Below are 7,044 nucleotides of genomic sequence, written 5' to 3'. Positions count from 1 at the left end.
TAGTCGCGGTTGGCCAGAAGAACCGCGACTAAAGGTCCTCGGCCCCGACGGCCGCCTGGCGCCCACGTGGACGGGCCTTTAGTCGCGGTTCTTAAGCAACCGCGACTAAAGGGGGACCTTTAGTCGCGCTTAATTGGTCGCGGTTGCGCAACCGCGACTAATGGCATTTGCGAACCGCGACCAAATGCCCTTTTTCCACCAGTGATTGCTGGCCTGAGGCTGAGTCAAGTATTTTAAATCTAGTACGCTAATCAACGAACTACATCCATCCTAAGCTTTAAGGCTTATTTTTTAGAAAAGTCAAAGCAAGTAAAGTTTGACCAAAATTTTAGAATAATCTATCAATAAATATGATATTTTGTAGATAGCACATGAAAATATATTTCATTATCTATCTAATAATATTAATTTTATATTTCACATGTTAATGATTTTTTATAAAAACTTAGTCAAACTTAGCATAGTTTGACTTTTTGAAAAAAATATAGGCCTTAAGTCTTGGGATGGAGGTAGTAATTAACAAGCTAACGCACAGAGTCATTTCTTCCCCTCAATCAAACTTCATCAAGGGATAGCTCATCCTAGGCGGAGCTCTTGCGCTTCACGAAATCACCACGAGTTAAAACCAGAGAATTATGTGTGGCTATCCTTAAGCCACACTTTGAAAAAAACATTCAAAAGAGTCAGTTGATCCTTTTTGTGCGAGGTTTTGACCATAAAGCGTTTTCAGCCAGACATCGTCCATAGATGAATGCAGCTGTTTTTTTAGAGCAACAATGCAGCTGGTTTTAGGTGGGCTAAAGGCAATCGTTATCAATAGCGAGGATGGTTCTTTCTTTATAAACAAAAAGAGAGTGCATAAGGGGACCCCATCCCGCCTTCGTTTGTTCGACTTCATTGTTTATGACCTTGCGGGCATGCTAGATAAGACTAAAAGCGCAGGACACATTCAGAGAGTAGTCCCCGTTTGATCGCAGGTGGGGGTCTCTCACCTGCAATATTACAATAAGCCGATGACACGATTACGCCGATACTGTTCAGTAGAGATCTAGACATCACCTGACTCAAATTTCCATCCTTTTGTTTTGAGCTGATGTTCGACCTCAAGATCAACTTCCTCCAGCGTGAGGTTATAGTCATGAAACTATGGGAGTGTCCGGGTTGAAGGAGGCTAGAGTGGCCAATCTTATTAATTGCCAAGTTGGCAACTTTTGTCACCTACTTGGGCTTCCTGGCAGCTGATCAAAATCTTACTTGGGAAGGTTTGGAATTTGGTTGGCAAGGTGAGCCACAAAGTGATGACACTCACAAACTCTTGGCTCTCTAGTCTCCGTATCTTCTCCATGGACCTGTTCCGTTCCTTTTTGCCGATGGGACTCATGCTAAGCACTGCTCTAGTTTTTTTTTGGAAGGCATATGTGACAAAGGTGAATACCGTATAGTGAGCCGGAGGTGTGCCTCCTGTTATGGGTATACTTCATGGGTGTACCATCGATAGTGGCTAGATCCGGCAAACCAGGGTGATCCACAGACGGTGATAGTGGCATACGACCTATCGGGCGGCCCATTTGCTGTTGATCAAGATGGAGGAAGTCCAGCCTAGGAACAAGGAGCCCGATCCCAACCGACCTACGCTTGGAGTCGGATCCAACCTGGCCACCATCAGAGGTATCCGGATCCAGTAAGGCATATTAGGAAGAAGGTAGATCCTTGACGTGCACGACAATGTAATATTCCGTAGTTAGGCAAGATTGTGTTCCGGCTAGGACTTTTCGTAGAAACCCTAGATTCTAGCGTCTTTATAAGCCGGATCTTGGGAGCCCTAGAGGCACAACCACAACTCATTGTAACAACGCGAAAGCGCCCAGATAATTCCAGACAAGCAGCAGTATGCTTGTCCTCGAGCAGGTGTTCCGAAGCTGGGTAAATCGCGTACCACCGTCCCGAAAGCTCTCCTCCCTATGGCCCCTACTTCTTCCCCCCTCCGTGAGGATCCCTCCTCCGGGGTATTATCGAATAGGAAATGACACCTCCTAAATTATCAGTGTGGTCTAGGCATTTGATCTCATAGGACCACAAGCAACCGTCGTGGTCTCGTATTCTTCAGCAAAATGTCCTGGTACGGTGAATATTTTTTCCAACTCAGCTCAAGGAGGTTCCCAGCACCTGTGGTCGGGTGATGCCGCCCTCCAGTACAGATACTCATTTTATAGATCCGCTCTAATCCACATATCATGGTTGCCGAAACTCACAAAGGTGATTTGTGGCTCCCAGGCCCCTTTGTTCATATGGTGAGTATGAGAACAACCAGTAGTGTATCCTTTGGGAGGAGATCGATGCCCTCGGCCCTAGTAAGGACCTCAATGGTGTCTCGTGGGTCTTTTGAACCCTTGGGATCTTTATTGGTTCGTTTCTTTATCACAAAATTTGTCAAGGTGAAAATGTTCTCTATTATAAGGACATGTGGGCTTCGAAGATTCTACATAAGATCAGGATCTTTACCTAGTAGTTAGCTAGAGATATTTACCATCTATTGACCAAATTCACAGAAGACATGGACACTCAGATGGCTCCTGCTCTTTGTGTCTATGTGGACAACCCCAAGACCAACCACATTTTGTTTTCTTGCTCAGTTCATGTGCAGTGTTGTTCCGGTGTTCAGTGGAACCCAACTTTTCTTTCCCTCGGTTCTTCTTGCTAATTCAAAGTTTCTCCGTAAAAGCTAGAAAATTTAGCAGAATATTGACGATAAATTACCACTGACGCTAAATTCTCATATCAACCTGCTCATTGTGTCCTGAAAACTATGTTTCCTATGCAGTAGTGGACGTGGTGATGGCTATACTTTGAAAGTTTTTCCTCTACACTTACTCATTATTGAAAATCTGGGCATGTTAGGAAACAATCACGACTCACATGTGTGTAGGCCACTGGACGGCGCGCTGATAATATGGGCACATTTGTGGTTACCTGGACCCGAATCGTGGCTCACTGGCGCAGTGGTGAGAGGGCACCTGCGCTTTCGGAACGAGCCACGGGCCGGAATTGGCCTGTTGTTTGGTAGGTCAGGCTGCATGCATGGTTTGGGCCAAAAAGGCCTTTTTATTTGTTTGATTGCAGTCAACACCAAATCTCCATTGAGATGAGATTACGACTATTTGGTATCATCCAGGCATGTCTAAGGTCACCTCTTCTCTACAACGGGTAGCCTTACCATGCTATCACCTCCCATCACACAGAAATCTTAGTTCATGACAGTTGCAGACTAATGGAGCTAGCAGTTCATGAAATCAGCCCTAGCTAGTATGAATGGTTGTTCATAACCATGCTCCCTAGCTACTACAAATGGTAGTTTATCATCACAAGGTACTTCAACATACATGGATCAAATTGGGGTTCGAGAAACATAGGATCAAAGGGGGTTCTTCTTCTTCTTCACTTCTGTTATGACCGGGTTGGTCTACCACCAGAGGGGTCCCACTGGCCAGGCTTAGTTAGGGGCTTAGCCCAATTAGCAGATTAGGTGCTTAGCCCATCAGCAGATTTCTCTTATATATACGAGTTGTAATCGATCAGAACAATCAAGCAATAAACATATTTTGTTGCCGACTCCTCAAGGAGTCGAAGTCCCCAAACCCTAGCCGCCGTCTCTGCCTTGCGCCGCCGCCTCTCCTCAGCCGCGCGACGGTGCCTTGCCGCCGGCGCCCTCGCCTCCGCACGCACACTGCCCCTTCCTTCCCCTACAACCTCCGCCCTAGACCGGGTAGACACGCTGGTTCTACCAATTTGGTATCAGATTGTCCTCGTTCGATCATGTCTTCTTCATCGGCCACCACCACCACCGCCGCATCGTCCAACCCGCCGCCTCCCGCACCGCCGTGCTCACCGCCGCCCTCCACGTGAGTCGCGACACCCTTGGCGGCGGCCGCCGACGCCGCGCCCCTCCTCTCGCAGTAGGAGGTCTTGACGGCAATCCGCGACCTCGCCACCGCGGTCCAGGCCATCCGCCTGTACCTGATCGGCACGCAGGGGATGGCCACGCCGCCACTGCCGCTGGCCCTCAACGCCTACTCGTCCGCGCCGGCGTTTCCGCCCGCCCAGGGCGTGCCCGTGCCGCCCCCGGCCTCGCCGCCTCCGTCGCCATGGTCGTCATGGCAGCCGGCCCCCAACGCCGGTCCCGCCTTGCTGCCCCAGGGCGTCCCCATCCAGCGGGTGCCGTCCCCGCCGTCGCCCTCCCGACTACCGGCGTGGGTGACCGCGACGGAGTCCCCGCCCGTCTACTCGGCCGCATCAGCGCCTCCGCCCGTCTACACGGTTGTCGGGGACCCTCCGAGGCCATCCTTCCCGGAGCTGGCGTACGCGCGCCTTGCGGAGTCCTCCGCTGGCCGCGCGGAGTACCCTTGCCAGGGCACCGCCGGCCTCGCTCCCCCACGCTACGCCAAGCTCGATTTTGCCACGTACGACGGCGTCGAGGACCCCCTCAACTAGCTTAACCAATGCGAGCAATTCTTTCGCGGGCAGTGCACCCTCGCGTCGGACCGGACTTGGCTCGCCTCGTACCACCTCCGCGGCGCCGCACAGACGTGGTATTACTCCCTCGAGCAGGACGAGGGTGGCATGCCCCCATGGGACCGCTTCCGCGAGCTCTGCCTCCTACGCTTCGGTCCCCCGATCCGCGGCAGCCGCTTAGCGGAACTCGGCCGTCTGGCCTTCACCACCACGGTGCAGGATTTCACCGACCGCTTCCAGGCCCTTGCATGCCATGCACCCGGCGTGACGGGGCAACAGCGCGCCGAGCTCTTCATTGGCGGTCTTCCCGACCACATCCGCGTGGACGTGGAGCTCCAGGCCCCGCAGGACCTCCAGACGGCGATGCATTACGCGCGCGCTTATGAGCGTCGCGCCCAGGCGGTTCAGTAGGCACCCCTGCCCCGCGGCGGCCGCGTCGCTCGGCCTCCTCCTCCAACGGCGGCGGCCACCCGCCCCGCCCCGCTGGGCCCGGCCAACCCTGCCCCCGCGGCTACTCGCACGTTCCGCCGCCTCACCCCGGCGGAGCAGCTCGAACGCCGCCGCCTTGGGCTCTGCTTCAACTACGATGATCCCTACACGCCCGGCCACGTGTGTCCGCGCCTCTTCTGCCTGGAGACAGTCGACGTGGAGGAGGGGGACGTGACGCCCGGGGCTGCTGCCGCCACCGCCGAGCCGGCCGAGCTGACTCCCGCGGCCGCCACGGCCTTCGTTGTCTCCCTACACGCACTCGCCGGCATCCGCCACGAGCAGAAGATGCTGCTACCGGTCACAATCCATGGCGAGACCCTGGTGGCGTTGTTGGACACGGGCTCCACGCACAACTTCCTCCCCGCCGCCACTATGCACCGCCTCGCGCTACAGCCGACAGGCAGGGATCACCTCCGCGTGACCGTGGCCAACGGTGACCGCCTCCACTGCCATGGGGTGGTCCAGCACGTCCCCCTCACCATCGGTGCCGAGCACTTCATCATCACGTGCGCTGGCATCGACTTGGGCTGCTTCGCCTTCATCCTTGGCGTCGATTTTCTGCGGACGCTCGGCCCCATACTTTGGGACTTCGACGCCCCGACGATGACGTTCTGGCGCCAGGGTCGCCACATCCGCTGGGAGGGCCTCGGGGGCGCCACCCCCGAACCCCAGCTTCAGCTCGTCTCCGGGGATGATGACGCCGAGCACCCCCTCCTGACGCACCTCCTGCAGCAGCACGACGACATCTTCGAGGAGCCGCAGGCCCTACCATCCCACCCCGCGCGTGTGACCACCGTATCCACCTCCTGCCAGGGTCGGCGCCAGTGGCGGTGCGACCGTACCGCTACCCACAGCTGCAGAAGGATGAGTTGGAGCATCAGTGAGCGCTCATGCTTGCCGCGGGCATCTTCAGGATCTCCACGTCCCCGTTCTCCGCCCCAGTGCTGCTGGTGCGCAAGTCGGATGGCACGTGGCGCTTCTGCATCGACTACCGCGCCCTCAACGCCCTCACGCTGAAGGACAAGTTTCCGATCCCGGTGGTCGACGAGCTTCACGGGGCGCGGTTCTTCACCAAGCTCGACCTCCGATCAGGCTATCATCAGGTGCGCATGCACCCGGAGGACATCGCCAAGACGGCGTTCCGGACACATCATGGCCACTTCGAGTTCATGGTATAAGGAGAAGTTGCTACGGTAGTAACAACTTCAGAACTCAAATATAAAACAAAAGTGCGAGAAGTAAAATAATGGGTTGTCTCCCATAAGCGCTTTTCTTTAACGCCTTTCGGCCCTAGGCGAGAAAGTGTGAATCAAGTATTATCGAGAGATGAAGCATTATGCATCATAATTTGTTCTAATAATAGAATCAAAAGGTAACTTCATTCTCTTTCTAGGGAAGTGTTCCATAACTTTCTTGAGAGAAATTGATACTTAATATTCCCTTCCTTCATATCCAATATTGGCATATGATTCGAAGAAAAGGTCTTCCCAAAATAATGGGACAAGATGCATTGCATTCAATATCCAAGACAACAAAATCACGGGGACACGTTATTGTGGCAAGTAATATGAACATTATCAATCCTCCCCAAAGGTTTCTTTATAAATTATCCAGCGAGATTAACATCCAAATAATAATTTTTCAATGGTGGCAAGTCAAGCATATCATAGAGTTTCTTAAGTAACAAATACTTGCACCAAGATCACATAAAGCATTACAATCAAGTCATTGACCTTCATCTGTGATGGGCTCCCAACCATCTTCCAACTTCTATCTATTAAAAGTTTCAAGTTTTGTTCTCTTCTCTAGCTTTTATGAGAGCATTTGTAATATGTTTTGTAAAAGGCCAAATTTATAGCACTAGCATTAGGACTTCTAGCAAGTTTTTGTAAGAACTTAATAACTTCAGAGATATAGAAAATATCAAAATCTAAGCCATTATGATCTAAAGCAATGGGATCATTTTTCCCCAATATTTTGAAAAATTTCGGCGGTTTTATCACAAGCGGTTTAAATGAGTTTTAGCGGTTTCGGTGAGTTTTGCAC

Source organism: Lolium rigidum, chromosome 2, assembly GCF_022539505.1.
Source record: "Lolium rigidum isolate FL_2022 chromosome 2, APGP_CSIRO_Lrig_0.1, whole genome shotgun sequence".
Classification (NCBI taxonomy): Eukaryota; Viridiplantae; Streptophyta; class Magnoliopsida; order Poales; family Poaceae; genus Lolium; species Lolium rigidum.
The sequence above is the reverse complement of the archived record's forward strand: the minus strand, read 5'-3'. Positions refer to the sequence as shown.